Source organism: Pristiophorus japonicus, chromosome 7 (assembly GCF_044704955.1).
Source record: "Pristiophorus japonicus isolate sPriJap1 chromosome 7, sPriJap1.hap1, whole genome shotgun sequence".
Taxonomy (NCBI): Eukaryota; Metazoa; Chordata; class Chondrichthyes; family Pristiophoridae; genus Pristiophorus; species Pristiophorus japonicus.
The window spans coordinates 245,246,178-245,263,077 of NC_091983.1; the positions used below are offsets into that span (position 1 = coordinate 245,246,178).

At 46.1% G+C, this 16,900-nt stretch overlaps 1 protein-coding gene across 2 annotated transcripts in view; it reads right to left on the reverse strand.

The window, feature by feature from the left end:
- The window catches only part of LOC139267485 (dynein axonemal heavy chain 8-like), a 2,569,686-nt gene that overhangs the window by 1,209,915 nt on the left and 1,342,871 nt on the right, over positions 1-16,900 (reverse strand). The gene's annotated exons all lie outside the window — the stretch shown is intronic.

A 16,900-nucleotide genomic window follows, 5' to 3' on the forward strand; every position in this document is an offset into this window, starting at 1 on the left:
CCTACACTGTTCTTCAATTGTGCCACCGTTTAGTCTGTGTTTCCAGTCTACTTCAGCCAACTCTGCCCTCATCCCACTGTAGTCCCCTTTGTTTAAGCATAGTACGCTCGTTTCTGACACAACTTCCTCACCCTCAATCTGTATTACAAATTCAACCATATTGTGATCACTCATTCCGAGAGGATCTTTTACTTGGAGATCATTTATTTTTCCTGTCTCATTACACAGGACCAGATCTAAGATAACTTGCTCCTTGTAGGTTCTGTTACATACTGTTCTAAGAAACAATCCCGTATGCAATCTATGAATTCCTTCTCCAGGCTACCCCGTGCGATTTGAGTTGACCAATCGATATGTAGGTTAAAATCCCCCATGACTACTGCCGTTCCTTTTTCACATGCCTCCATTATTCCCTTGATTATTGCCCGCCCCACCGTGAAGTTATTATTTGGGGGCCTATAAACTACCCCCACCAGTGACTTTTTCCCCTTACTATCTCTAATCTCCACCCACAATGATTCAACATTTTGTTCATTAGAACCAATATCGTCTCTCACAACTGCCCTGATATCATCCTTTATTAACAGAGCTACCCCACCTCCTTTCCCTTCTTGTCTATCTTTCCGAATCGTCAGATACCCCTGTATGTTTAATTTCCAGTCATGGCCACCCTGCAACCATGTTTCTGTAATGGCCACCAAATCATACCCATTTGTAATGATTTGTGCCGTCAACTCATTTACTTTATTTCGAATGCTGCGTGCATTTAGGTGTATTTAGATTTCCAAAAGGCATTCGATAAGGTGCCACACAAAAGGTTACTGCAGAAGATAAAGGTACGCAGAGTCAGAGGAAATGTACAAGGAAGGATAGAGAATTGGCTGGCTAACAGAAAGCAGAGAGTCGGGATAAATGGGTCCTTTTCGGGTTGGAAATTGGTGGTCAGTGGTGTGCCACAGGGATCGGTGCTGGGACCACAACTGTTTACAATATACATAGATGACCTGGAAGAGGGGACAGAGTGTAGTGTAACAAAATTTGCAGATGACACAAAGATTAGTGAGAAAGCGGGTTGTGTAGAGGACACAGAGAGGCTGCAAAGAGATTTAGATAGGTTAAGTGAATGGGCTAAGGTTTGGCAGATGGAATACAATGTCGGAAAATGTGAGGTCATCCACCTTGGAAAAAAAAAACAGTAAAAGGGACTATTACTTGAATGGGGAGAAATGACAACATGCTGCGGTGCAGAGGGACCTGGGGGTCCTTGTGCATGAATCCCAAAAAGTTAGTTTGCAGGTGCAGCAGGTAATCAGGAAGGCGAATGGAATGTTGGCCTTCATTGCGAGAGGGATGGAGTACAAAAGCAGGGAGGTCCTGCTGCAACTGTATAGGGTATTGGTGAGGCCGCACCTGGAGTGCTGCGTGCAGTTTTGGTCACCTTACTTCAGGAAGGATATACTAGTTTTGGAGGGGGTACAGAGACGATTCACTAGGCTGATTCCGGAGATGAGGGGGTTACCTTATGATGATAGATTGAGTAGACCGGGTCTTTACTCGTTGGAGTTCAGAAGGATGAGGGGGGATCTTTTAGAAACATTTAAAATCATGAAAAGGATAGACAAGATAGAGGCAGAGAAGTTGTTTCCACTGGTCGGGGAGACTAGAGCTAGGGGACACAGCCTCAAAATACGGGGGAGCCAATTTAAAACCGAGTTGAGAAGGAATTTCTTCTCCCAGAGGGTTGTGAATCTGTGGAATTCTCTGCCCAAGCTCACTGAATGTATTCAAATCACAGATAGATAGATTTTTAACCAATAAGGGAATTAAGGGTTATGGGGAGCGGGCGGGTAAGTGGAGCTGAGTCCACGGCCAGATCAGCCATGATCTTGTTGGATGGCGGAGCAGGCTCGAGGGGCTAGATGGCCTACTCCTGTTCCTAATTCTTATGTTCTTATGTTCTTATGATGACACCAAATTGGGGGGGGGGTAATTAATAAAGAGGAGAACTGCAACAAAATACAGAAAGACATTAATAAACTTGCAGAATGGGCATGCAATTGGCAAATGAACTTCAATATACATAAGTGTAAGTTGGTACAGTTTGGTAGGAAGAATAAGGGGGGCACATACTCCTTGGAAAATAAGGGGAGAAATTTAACTTGCAGGAACGCGTGGATTTTGGAGCGGGTGGGGGAGTTAAAAATGGTGAAATAGACAGCATGCCGGGAAGCCGACTCCAAACCACTGGCTTCCGCATTTAACTGCAGCGCATAAGCCTGCGTGTAATGGTGGGTTGTCAATTTCAATGTTAATCGCGCATTAACAGTGATATTAACATGGATTTTGGGATTTAACTGTGGGTGCATGAGTTTCCCTGGCTTCCTGGAAATCGGCAGCGAAAGCAAAGCGCAAACACAGCGGCAATTGAGGGGGCTGAAGACAACTTTTCCAAAAATACTAAACCCTCACAACTGCCTGATTGTGTGAAAAGGTTTTGTCCACAGTACTTGTTCTGAGAGGTTACTTTCACAACTTTACAGGTTACTTTTACTACTTTGGAGGTTACATTCACTACCTTTGAGGTTAGTACATCTGATCTCCACTTTGGAGCTGTGATCTATCAGATCAGCATGGGTGTTGCTTATGCTGTTTTACTTTGGACCTCAAAAGAGGACCTGCCGTCACACAGGAGAAAGGCAATAAGCAGAGGTGCAGCTTGCTGGAGGCGATACCTGCAACTCAGGGTGGACAGGCTGAGGATCAGACACTGGATATGTCGAAACACCAGTTTCTTAGGAGGCTCAGGGTCTTGTGTCAGGCTGTGGCAGACATTTGCAGTCTGCTGGAAGCCTACCAAGTGCATTTGGCACGCTTTACCAGTGGCTATCAAAGCCAACATCGCCCTCAACTACTTTGTCTCTGGCTCCTACCAGGGCTCAGGCAGTGATAGTTGCAGGATTTCAGTCAGCTGACCACAAATGTATAACACAGGTGACTGATGGCATGTTTACCAGGGTAGAAAATTATTTACACTTTGCCACCGATAATGCCAGTCAGAATGAACGGGCGCTCGGGTTTGCATTTCTGCTTGGCTTCCCAGAGGTGCAGGTCATCGACTGGACATATTTTTTTTATTCGTTCCTCAGATTTGTGCGTCACTGGCAAGGCCAGCATTTATTGCCCATCCCTAATTGCCCTTGGGAAGGGGATGGTGAGCCGCCTTCTTGAACTGTTGCAGTCCGCACGGTGAAAGTACTTCCATAGTGCTGTTAGGGAGGGAGTTCCAGTATTTAGACCCAGCAACTATGAAGGAACGGTGACATATTTCCAAGTCAGGATGGTGTGTGACTTGAAGCGGAACTTGGAGGTGATAGTGTTCCCATGCGCCTGCTGCTCTTGTCCTTGTAGGTGGTAGAGGTTGCAGGTTTACGAGGTGCTGTCGAAGAAGCCTTGACAAGGCCATGGAGGGATTTAAAAACAAGGATGAGGATTTTGAAACCGGAGTTGGTGCGAGTTAAGCCATGTGCAGCCAAGTTTTGAATCACCACTAGTTTATGTAGAAATGTGGCAGGCCAGCAGAAGTGTGTTGGAATAGTCAAGTCTAGAGGTAACGAAGGCATGGATGAGGGCTTCAGCAGCGGATGAAATGAGACAAAGGCGAAGATGGGCGATGTTACGGAGGTAGAAATAGGCGGTCTTAGTTTTGCTGCGGATATGTGATCGAAAGCTCATTTCAAGGTCAAATATGACAGCAAAGTTGCGAACAGTGTGGTTCAGCCTCAGACAGAGGTTGGGCAGAATTATGGAGTCAGTGGCGTGGGAACAGAGTTTGTGGCGGGGACCGAAAACAAAGGCTTCAGTCTTCTCAATATTCAATTGGAGAAAATTTCTCTTCATCCAGATCTGGATGTCGGACAAGCAGTCTGACAATTTAGAGATGGTGGAATGGTCAAGACAAATGGTAGTGAGGTAGAACTGGGTGTGGAAACTGATGCAGAATATTTGGATGATGTCACCAAGGGGCAGCATATAGATGAGAAATAGGAGGGAGCCAAGGATAGATCCTTGTGGGACATCAGAGGTGGTGGATGGGGTGCGAATCAACCGGGCTGCATTGTCCTGGATGCTGTTGAGCTTCTTGAGTGTTGTTGGAGATGCACTCATCCAGGCAAGTAGAGAGTATTCCATTACACTCCTGATTTGTGCCTTGTAGATGGTGGAAAGGCTTTGGGGAGTCAGGAGGTGGGACACTCATCGCAGATTACCCAGCCTCTGACCTGCTCTTATAGCCACAGTATTTATGTGGCTGGTCCAGTTAAGTTTCTGGTCATTGGTATCCCACAGGATGTTGATGTTGGGGGTGTAATATCTCTAAGTTTGCAGATGACACTAAGCTGGGTGGCGGTGTGAGCTGTGAGGAGGACGCTAAAAGGCTGCAGGGTGACTTGGACAGGTTAGGTGAGTGAGCAAACGCGTGGCAGATGCATTACAATGTGGATAAATATGAGGTTATCCACTTTGGTGGCAAAAACACGAAGGCAGAATATTATCTAAATGGTGGCAGATTAGGAAAAGGGGAGGTGCAACGGGACCTGGATGTCATGGTACATCAGTCATTGAAAGTTGGCATGCAGGTACAGTAGGCGGTGAAGAAGGCAAATGGTATGTTGGACATCATAGCTAGGGGATTTGAGTACAGGAGCAGAGAGGTCTTACTGCAGTTGTACAGGGCCTTAGTGAGGCCTCACCTTAAATATTGTGTTCAGTTTTGGTCTCCTAATCTGAAGAAGGACATTCTTGCTGTTGAGGGAGTGAAGCGAAGGTTCACCAGACTGATTCCCGGGATGGCAGGACTGACATATGAGGAGAGACTGGATCGACTGGGCCTGTATTCACTGGAGTTTAGAAGGATGAGAGGGGATCTCATAGAAACATATAAAACTCTAACGGGACTGGACAGGTTAGATGCAGGAAGAATGTTCCCGATGTTGGGGAAGTCCAGAACCAGGGAACATAGTCTAAGGATAAGGGGTAAACCATTTAGGACTGAGATGAGGAGAAACTTCTTCACTCAGTGAGTTGTTAACCTGTGGAATTCCCTACTGCAGAGAGTTGTTGATGCCAGTTCATTGGATATATTCAAGAGGGGGTTAGATATGGCCCTTACGGCTAAAGGGATCAAGGGGTATGGAGAGAAAGCAGGAAAGGGGTACTGAGGTGAATGATCAGCCATGATCCTATTGAATGGTGGTGCAGGTGCGAAGGGCCGAATGGCCTACTCCTGCACCTATTTTCTATGTTTCTATGTTTGTCGATGGTAATGCCATTGAATGTCAAGAGGTGGTGGTTAGATTCTCGCTTGTTGGAGATAGTCATTGTGGCATGAATGTTACATGCTACTTATCAGCACAAGCCTAAATGTCATCCATGTCATGGGGGCATAATTTGCTTCATTATCAAGAAAGCAAGTTGTGAGGAGGACACAAAAACTCTGCAAAGGGATATAGACAGGCTGACTGAGTGGGCAAAAATTTGGCAGATGGAATATAATGTGGCAGAAAAAATAAAAAAGCAAATTATTATTTAAATGGAGAAAAATTACAAAATGCTGCATGACAGAGGGTCCTGGGAGTCCTTGTGCATGAAACACAAAAAGTTAGTATGCAGGTACAGCAAGTAATCAGGAAGGCAAATGGAATTTTGGCTTTTATTGCAAGGGGGATGGAGTATGAAAGCAGAGAATTCCTGCTACAACTGTACAGGGTATTGGTGAGGTCACATATTGAGTACTGCATACTGTTTTGTACTCCTTATTTAAAGAGGGATATACTTGCATTGGAGGCAGTACAGAGAAGGTTCACTAGGTTGATTCCTGAGATGAAGAGGTTGTTTTATGAAGAAAGGTTGAGCAGATTGGGCCTCTACTGATTAGAATTCAAAAGAATGAGAGGTGATCTTATTGAAACATATAAGATAATGAGGGGTCTCGACAAGTTGGATCCAGAGAGGATGTTTCCATTCATGGGGGAGTCTGCAACTAGGGGACATAGTTTCAGAATTAGGGGTCACCAATTTAAAACTGAGATGAGGAGGAATTTCTTCTCTCAGAGGGTTGTAAATCTGTGGAATTCTCTGCCCCAGAGAGCTGTGGAGGCTGGGTCATTGAATATATTTAAGGCAGAGCTAGACAGATTTTTGAGTGATAAGGGAGTAAAGGGTTATGGGGAGAAGACAGGGAAGTGGAGCTGAGCTCAAGATCAGATCAGCCATGATCTTATTATATGGCAGAGCAGGCTCAAGGGGGCTACTTCTGCTCCTATTTCTTATATTCTTATGTTCTTATCAGAGGAGTTATGAATGGAATTGTAGACTGTGCAATCATCAGCGAACATCCCCACTTCTGACCTTATGATGGAGGGAAGGTTATTGATGAAGCAGCTGAAGATGGTTGGGCCTAGGATACTGCCCTGAGGAACTTCTGCAGTGATGTCCTGGGGCTGAGATGATTGGCCTTCAACAACCAAAACTATCTTCCTTTGTACTAGCTTTGACTCCAGTCAGTGGAGAGATTCTGTCCTGATTCCCATTGACTTCAATTTTACTAGGGCTGCTTGATTATAGCTCTGTTTATAGCATGCTGCTTCTGCTGTTTTGCAGCTTTCCTAGGTTGGTACTTAATTTTTAGCTATGCAAGGTGCTGCTCGTGTCATGCTGTTCTGCACACCTCATTGAACCAGGGTTAATCCCCTGGCTTGATGTTAATGGTGGGGTGAGGGATATGCCGGGGTTACGGATTATGGTGGAATTCAATTCTGCTGCTGTTAATGGCTCACAAAGCCTCATGGATGCCTAGTTTTGAGCTGCTAGATCTATTCTGAATCTATCCCATTTAGCACGGTGGCAGTGCCACACAACACGATGGAGGGTGTCTTCATTATGAAGGCGGCACTTCATCTGCACAAGGACTGTGTGGTGATCACTGCTACCTATGTTGTCATGGACAGATGCATCTGCTACAGGTAGATTGGTGAGGACGAGGTCAAGTAGGTTTTTCCCTCGTGTTGGTTCTCTCACCACCTGCTGCAGGTCCAGTCTGGCAGCTATGTCCTTCAGGACTTGGCCAGCTCGGTCAGTAGTGGTGCTACCGAACCACTCTTGGTGATGCACATTGAAGTCCCCCACCTAGAGTGCATTCTGTGCCCTTGTTATTCTCAGTGCTTCTTCCAAGTGGTGTTGAACATGGAGCAGTACTGATTCATCAGCTGATGGACGGCGGTGGGTGGTAATCAGCAGGAGGTTTCCTTTTCCATGCTTGACCTGAAGCCATGAGACTTCATAGGATCCAGGATCACCGGAGGGGTCTATCCTGCCGGTGGAACAGGAAATACCCAGGGATGGTGATGGAGGAGTCTGGGACATGCACGGCTCATACCTCACATTCATAGTTTCAAGTCACTCGCGCACACTTACCATTGCTGCAAGCCTTACACCTACATCTTACTGAAAGCAGAAAGCACAAGAGTCAGGATATGGTGAGGGAAGGGGGTGGGAAGGCCAGAAATGCATGCATACAGCATGTGTAGCTTGAAATTGAGAAAATATTGTGGTCTTAAGTGGGATGTGAGAAGGATTAGGAATGAATGTACCATTGTTTTCCCCAAGGGAGTAAATGTCGCCATTGCCACGATGCCACATCATTCTTCTTGAAATTCTTCTTATGTTTGTTGAGTCAGCTGCACACTTAACAATCCTGAGAATGAGATGCTGCAGCATCAATGAACCTTCCATTTAAGTAGTGAAAAAAACCTGTGGCAATCATTATTTGCAATTAGACTGCTCCTGATATTGGTCCAGCTTTTCAGTGTAACGCCAATGAGCTTGAGTTTTTAGAATAGAATCATGACTACAATCATTTTAATGAGGACTGAGCACAAATTTTGCGTGCATCCTAGACAATTTTCAGGTAGCGCGGCTTAATCTTTTTTAGTATAAACACTGCCCATTTCTTGGCTATAACGAATTTCTAGCCCAAGTTTTACTATTACCATCATAAACAAGAAGATCAAATAATGGCTCACCAGGTCAGAGAAAGGGATCCATGATTCTCTGACGCAGAACTGAAGGCATTGGTCCAGGAGGGCAACTCCATGAGAGAGGTACTCTTCCCTCAGAGGACAAGAAGACCCTCCAAGCAACAGACATCACTGTAGTAGGTATAGATAGCCAATGTGGTCAATGCCAGCAGGATCGCCGCGACGACCTAGACTCAGTACAGGAAGAAGTTTGTTGACCTCACACAAGTGGTCAAGGCCAATGAATGCATTTTCAATTCCCATATCCCACCATCTGCATCACTAGCCTTACACACTGCTCAATACACCACAGCCAATCACTAACCTACCAACAATCTCTACAAAACACGACTCCTGCCTCACATTCATAGTTTTACCTCATCCGCACACTTACCACTGCACCTCACACTCACTTCTCACAGTTTCAACAAACTGACTAAAACAACCATGACAGGTACATTAGCCAAAACATTTCACCATAGTCGTTGACATACTTCCCTTTCTCTTGTAGGAAAAGATGGTGCATAACACATGCCAGCAGACCTTAACCGGCGGGGCCAGGATCGCCTGCCTCACCTCACCGTCTTGGCGGAGATGGTGCAGGGGCATGGCTGAGCCTGTGGCCAGTGGCAGGGATGAAGGAATACAAGATGCCAGTATCCTCATACGTTATCCTTCTTAAATCCCATTTCCCCCTCGTCCCATGATGTAAATATACACCTCTTGCTTTCCCACTCTCCTCTCACCACAACCCTACCCTTGTGCCTTTCTCATTTCAGACACCCAAGAAACCCAGCCTGCCCAGCCAGTGGTTGAACAACAAGAGGGAGAGGAGAGTGAAGAAATAGTAGAAGAACCAGCGTCACTCGATTTCACATTCAGAGTCACAAGCTCAGATACGACCCTCAATGTACTTTAGAGGATAGGTTAGACGCAGGATCTGGACGTGTTGAGGCACCGGACATGTGCGGCCTGCAGCCAGCGCAGGGGGAATGGGTAACTCAGGTGCCAGCTCCCCGGAGGTCGAAGTCGCACATGGGTTCTGCTGCACAGGACTCAGATGATCAGTTCGTTGGGGCAGCTACAGAATAAGGCTGATGGGTATGCACATTTAAATGTTTAGTGCATTGCAAGGCTTGCCAGAAAGCCTGTGTGTAATATCAAGGAGCCTGGAGGAGTCCGGCACCAAATTGGCACAGGGCTTTGTGCAGAGCTTGGAGCCTTTTCAACATGGAAGTGGTGGCCAACTCTATTAGCACACTTGTTGACCCAGCCACAATACACTGTCTGATGGCCGATGTCTCAGCTTCCATTGGAGCACAAGTAGAAGCCACACAATGTTTCAGTGCTGCAGTGGAAGCTCAGATTTCAGTCATGCAAGGTCAGCTTGTTGCCATACAAGCTCAAACTGCTGCCATCATGGCTGCGCATATCAGTGTTCAAAGTGGCAGTGTTCCACTGGAGTGGAACTAAATTACAGAACCAGTGAGAAGCTGTTCAACCTTCGTCATCTCCAGGCCAGGTCCAAGACCATCCCAACCTCTGTCATCGAGCTACAGTATGTGGACAACGCCTGCGTCTGCGCACATTCTAAGGCTGAACTCCAGGACATAGCCGATGTATTTACTGAGGCGTACGAAAGCATGGGTCTTACTCTAAACATCCGTAAGACAAAGGTCCTCCACCAGCCTGTCCTCGCCGCACAGCACTGCCCCCCAGTCATCAAGCTGCACGGCGCGGCCCTGGACAACCTGGACCATTTCCAATACCTCGGGAGCCTCTTATCAACAAGAGCAGACATTGATGAGGAGATTCAACACCGCCTCCAGTGCGCCAGTGCAGCCTTTGGCAGCCTGAGGAAAAGAGTGTTCGAAGATCAGGCCTTCAAATCTACCACCAAGCTCATGGTCTACAGGGCTGCAGTAATACCCACCCTCCTATATGGCTCAGAGACATGGACCATGTAAAGTAGACACCTCAAGTCGCTGGAGAAATACCACCAACGATGTCTCCGCAAGATCCTATAAATCCCCTGAGAGGACAGACGCACCAACATTAGCGTCCTCGACCAGGCCAACATCCCCAGCATTGAAGCACTGACCATACTTGATCAGTTCCGCTGGGCAGGCCACATTGTCCGCATGCCAGACACGAGACTCCCAAAGCAAGAGCTCTACTCGGAACTCCTTCACGGCAAACGAGCCAAAGGTGGGCAAAGGAAACATTACAAGGACACCCTCAAAGTCTCCCTGATAAAGTGCAACCGACACCTGGGAGTCCCTGGCCAAAGACCGCCCTAAGTGGAGGAAGTGCATCCGGGAGGGCGCTGAACACCTCGAGTCTCATCGCCGAGAGCATGCAGAAATCAAGCGCAGGCAGCAGAAAGAGCGTGCAGCAAATCTGTCCCACTCTTCCCTTACCCTCAACGACTATCTGTCCCACCTGTGACAGGGACTGTGGCTCTCGTATTGGACTGTTCAGCCACCTAAGGACTCATTCTAAGAGTGGAAGCAAGTCTTCCTCGATTCCGAGGGACTGCCTATGATGATGATCAAAGTGGCTTGCAGGGTGTCACAGCAGTCCTTCTACAGATGACTAGGATTGCAGAGGTATCACCCCAGTGGAGCAGCAGTGGCTCCATGGAGCACAAATCTGCTGTCCTCTCTCAGGATGACAACATTTGTCCTCCCACCACTGCCACTTCGCCAGTGCCTCTACTGTTGCCTGTTAGCCAGCTAGCCCAGACTGCTGTCACCCATGCTGAGTTGTTCACAGAAGGCCCGGCTGGAAAGGGGCTGTCTAGGTTGCCTGCTCCCTTCCTCTTCCTCTTTCTCCTGCTCTTTAGCTGATCGCCATATAGTTGGTGGCAACGGCTGTGCCCTTATGATGGGGAGGGTCCACAGCATGCAGCAGACCACCATGAATCTTGATACCTGCTCTGCCAAAGACTGCAGGACTCCTCCAGAGCGGTCCAGGTAGCGGAAGCATTGCTTTTGTTGTAAGTATGCTGCCAACATGTGCATATGTTGCGCACGGAGTCATGAACCATGTCGTCAACGGATAGCCCTTGTCATTCAGTAGCCACCCTTTGGTTTGTCATGTTGGTTCAAATGCAGATGGTGCAGCAAACTGCCATAGATTGAAGGCATCATGAATGCTGCCAGGATATTGGGCACTGACCTGTTCGATTCGCTGCCTATGGTCACACACCAGCTAGACGTTAAGGGAGTGGAATTCTTTTAGGTTGCGGTACATCTCAAAGTTGACATGCAGCGCCTGTAAAGCGGCTTGTGTGCAGTCAATGGCATTCTGCACCATGGAGAAGCCTGCAATCCTTGCAAAGCCTTGTGCTCCCTCTGCCTGCTGTTCTCTGGCAATAGAAAATGAAATGCAATCAGCTCTCTTGGAATAGAAAGCCTCAATGACCTTCCTTATACAACAGTGGATGGCAAACTGTGAGATGTTGCGAATATTTCCAGCTTCAGCCCAACGCCCAATGCATAAAAGTTCATGGCCATGGACACCTTCACAATCACTGGCAACACAGTCATTTTTCTGCTCTGAGATTATAGTTGTGGTTACAGCACATGGCAGATTTTAGTAAGGATGTCCTCAGTGAAGCACAGACGTCTGACATACTGCTGAGGTTCAGGTAGGAAAATTGCTCCCTGAATATCATGGGCCAATATGGACTCCTGCTGAGAGCCATTCTCCCCCTCCCACTCTTCCCTTTTCTAACAGTGTGCCCTGCTCTGTGTGGCCTCTGCTCATTCTCCAAGTCATGCTGTAATCCAAGGGAAATGCCTACTATTGCACCCATGACTGGGAGCAATTGCAGAAACCTTGATCTCAGGAGAAAGTCCTTCAGCTCCTGCCAACCACTTCCTGTAGACTTTAGCAACTTTAGATCTCTAGCAAGTACAAAATAAATTGGAGAAAAGCTGATTTTGAGGAGCTGAGAATAGAACGTGGGTAAATAAAATGGGCCCGATAATAATGACCGCTGGTCACTGCTGGGGAACATTTAAAACGATGTTCAACAGCGTGCAGAAACAATATATTCTGCCAAAAGGAAAGAACAAACTAAACAATAATGAGACTCCGTGGATGAATAAAGCCATAAGGGAACAATTGAGGGGGAGCAAAGAGTCATACATTAAGTACATAGGCAACAGGAGAGTGCATGATAAGGGAGAATATGAAAAGATTAAGGTGGCGAAATTGCCCCGCCTCCCCGTTTGGGGTGCACAATTTGAACATTTAGCGCTCGGCGTGATGGGCCACTAAATGGTGCAGAATTGGGTTTTTTTAAATGTGGGGGTGGAATCGGAGGCGTGATTCGCATCCGCGGGGTTGTAGCGTAGCATTAGCAGGGCACAGCGCTGACACGTCACAACGTCCCTCCCCTTCATTTAAAGGGGAGCATCGCTGCGAACTCTGTGGCTACTTTCCTGGCACCGACTGGATCACCAGGGAGGATTTCAGCCAGTCCAGCGGCCCGGAACCCAAGAGGGGAGGCTGGGCTGCATGTTGGTAGCCGGCCGAACCAGCGATCACCATTATTGGGCCGAGTGCAAAATCAACTGTCAAAAAAAAGATGGTGAAGCTGCCGTTGGCATCAACCTACGCCAATCTCACGTCCTGCTGGGTGCAAAGGGGTCTGTACGCATGGCGATGACATCATCACCAAGTGCGCCCCCATCCAAGATGGAAAGTAAGGGATGCAGCGGAAGCCCATTTTCGCCTGCTGCATCCCGGGTCAATTCCAGGCTGGTCACTTCTGCCGCCCGCCTCCGGGTGATAAATCATTAGTGCAGCGTTAATGCCTCGCTAATGGGGCTATAAAAAGGGACAATTTTGGCTCCTAGGAGAGAAGTCAAAAAAACAATTAGGAAGGCAAAGAGGAACTATGAAATTAAATTTCCAAGAAATATGAAAGAAAATAGTAAAATATTTCACAGGCGCATCAATAAAAAAGGAAGGTTGGGTTGGGAATAGGGCCATTAAGCGATAGACAGGATAATATCACAGGGTAACAATAGAGAGATGGCAGAAATGTTAACTAATTATTTTGCTTCAGTATTTACCAGGGAGATAGAACAAGTGGACATGACATTGGATGATGAGATTAGTTATGAGTCATTAGTCATAAAATAAATTGAGGGGATATATTAAATTATCAAATCAGACTCAAAGAAGATAAAACCCCTTGTCCGGATGGATTGCATCCATGCATTTTAAAAGAATCTAGGGAAAAGATACTAGAGGCATATTTAATAATTCAATAGAAAAAGGTATATTGCCAGAGGACTGGCGGATAGCTAACATAATACCTATATTTAAGAAGGAGGATAGAACATATCAAGAGAAGGATACCCCAATCAGCTTAACATAGGTGGCAGGAAAAATAATGGAATCCCGACTAAAGGAGAAAATAGAAAACATGTAGAAACCAAAAATATAATAATAAAGAGTCAGCATGGATTTCAAAAGGGAAAGTCTTGCTTGACTAACCTCATTGACTTTTTTGAAGAGGTAACAGAGAGAGTAGGCAATGGTAATGCAGTAGATGTAACTTATTTAGATTTTTAAAAGGCCTTCGATAAGGTACCCCATAATAGGCTGATGAACAAAGTCAGCGAATGCGGAGTCAGGGGATAAGCATCGGAATGGATAGCTAGCTGGCTTCATGATAGCAAGCAGAGAGTAGGGGTAAAGGGTAGTGGTGTTCCACAAGGATCAATGTTGGGACCACTGTTGTTCACAATTTATAGTAACGATTTGGACTTTGAACTGAAAAACACAATTTCGAAATTTGCGGATGACACCAAATGATAGTAAATACTGAGGAGGACTGCAACAAATTACAGAAGGACATTAATAAACTTGCAGAATGGGCATATGATTGGCAAATGAAGTTCAATACAGATAAATGAGCGGGATTAGATTTTGATAGGAAGAATAGGGAGGTCACTTATTACTTGGAGGGTCTGAGTCTAGGTAGGGTAGAGGAACAAAGCGATCTTGGAGTACACATACAAAAATCACTAACAGGTTAGCAAGGCCATAAAAAAGCAAAACAAGCACTAGGGTTTATTTGTAGAGGTACTGAATTGAAAAGTAGGGAAGTTATGCTAAACCTTTGTCGAACCATGGTTGGACCACACTTAAAGTACTGCATACAGTTCTGGTCGCCATATTATAAAATGGATATAGAGGCACTGGAGAGAGTGCAGAGAAAATTTACACGGTTGATACCAGAAATGCGAGGGAATATATATCAGGAAAGGATGAACAGGCTGGGTCTCTTTTCTCTTGAAAAAAGAAGGTTGAGGGCTTTTTAAAATTCGTTCCAGGATGTGGGTGTTGCTGGCAAGGCTACAATTTCTTGCCCATCCCTAACTGCCCTTGAGAAGGTGGTGCTCCCATGCACCTGCTGGCCTTGTCCTTCTGGGTGTTAGAGTTCGCGGGTGACCTAATGGAGGACCTTAAAATTATGAAAGGTTTTGAAAGAATGGATAGAGAGAGAATGTTTCCACATGTGGGTAAGAGCATCAATATAAGATAGTCACTAAGAAATCCAGTAAGAAATTCAGAAGAAACTTCTTTACCCAAACAGTGGTGAGAATGTAGAACTCGCTACCACAGGGAATGGTTGAAGCAAATAGTATAGATGTATTTAAGGGGAGGTTAGACAAACATTTGAGGGTGATGCTGGTAGATTTACGTGAGGAAAGACGGGAGGAAGCTCCAGTGGAGCATAAACACTGGCATGGACTGGTTGGGCCGAATGGCCTGTCTCTGTGCCGTATAACCTATGTAATCCTATGTAAAACATTTACAGCAACAGCCAGTAAAAAGTAATCAACAACTAACCTGTAAGTAGTTGCTGATCCCTTTACATAGCGTTGGTGTGGCGTCCTTACTGCCTCTGAATGTGTGTTCAGCTGTGTGATCTGAAGAGAGTGAGTTAGCTGGAGAGTTTAGTTCCAAAATAGCAGTGTTGCTGTCAAGTTCCTATGGAGTGGAGGGTAGCCAATGTAACCCCACTTTTTAAAAAAGGAGGGAGAGAAAAAACAGGGAATTATAGACCGGTCAGCCTGACATCGGTCGTGGGTAAAATGATGGAATCAACTATTAAGGATGTCATAGCAGCGCATTTGGAAAGAGGTGACATGATAGGTCCAAGTCAGCATGGATTTGTGAAAGGGAAATCATGCTTGACAAATCTTTTGGAATTTTTTGAGGATGTTTCCAGTAGAGTGGACAAGGGGGAACCAGTTGATGTGGTGTATTTGGACTTTCAGAAGGCTTTTGACAAGGTCCCACACAAGAGATTAATGTGCAAAGTTAAAGCACATGGGATTGGGGGTAGTGTGCTGACGTGGATTGAGAACTGGTTGTCAGACAGGAAGCAAAGAGTAGGAGTAAATGGATACTTTTCAGAATGGCAGGCAGTGACTAGTGGGGTACCGCAAGGTTCTGTGCTGGGGCCCCAGCTGTTTACATTGTACATTAATGATTTCGACGAGGGGATTAAATGTAGTATCTCCAAATTTGCGGATGACACTAAGTTGGGTGGCAGTGTGAGCTGCGAGGAGGATGCTATGAGGCTGCAGAGTGACTTGGATAGGTTAGGTGAGTGGGCAAATGCATGGCAGGTGAAGTATACTGTGGATAAATTGGTGGTAAAAACAGAGAGACAGACTATTATCTGAATGGTGACAGGTTAGGAAAAGGGGAGGTGCAACGAGCCCTGGGTGTCATGGTACATCAGTCATTGAAGGTTGGCATGCAGGTACAGCAGGCGGTTAAGAAAGCAAATGGCATGTTGGCCTTCATAGCGAGGGGATTTGAGTACAGGGGCAGGGAGGTGTTGCTACAGTTATACAGGGATTTGGTGAGGCCACACCTGGAGTATTGTGTACAGTTTTGGTCTCCTAACTTGAGGAAGGACATTCTTGCTATTGAGGGAGTGCAGCGAAGGTTCACCAGACTGATTCCCGGGATGGCAGGACTGACATATCAAGAAAGACTGGATCAACTGGGCTTGTATTCACTGGAGTTCAGAAGAATGAGAGGGTATCTCATAGAAACGTTTAAAATTCTGACGGGTTGAGACAGGGTAGATGCAGGAAGAATGTTCCCAATGTTGGGGAAGTCCAGAACCAGGGGCCACAGTCTAAGGATAAGGGGTAAGCCATTTAGGACCGAGATGAGGAGAAACTTCTTCACCCAGAGAGTGGTGAACCTGTGGAATTCTCTACCACAGAAAGTTGTTGAGGCCAATTCACTAAATATATTCAAAAAGGAGTTAGATGTAGTCCGTACTACTAGGGGGATCAAGGGGTATGGCAAGAAAGCAGGAATGGGGTACTGAAGTTGCATGTTCAGCCATGAACTCATTGAATGGCGGTGCAGGCTCGAAGGGCCGAATGGCCTACTCCTGCACCTATTTTCTATGTCTATGTCTAATCAGACATGCTGATTGATGTCATGATTTACCTACTCTGCATACTTCTGGTGGATACTCACTGCGCGCGCTAACACCTTCACCAAAATGGCGTCCAGGGCAACTCGCACCAGAAGTGTGTGTGCTAGCGCTGCAGAATGCATTTTGGAATCTGAACGGGATGCGTAGTGCCAAAAAAGCAGGTGCTGCCAATTCGTATTTTTCTGCCTCAATGTTTATTAGGGTACAATTTAATGTTGGCTGCTAATCTTTTCTCATAACCTTTCTTTGCCTCCCGTATTAACTTATCTCTCCTGTACTGTCCATAATTTTCCTGATTATTAACTGAATCTTGCTCCCGACATTTGTCATAAGC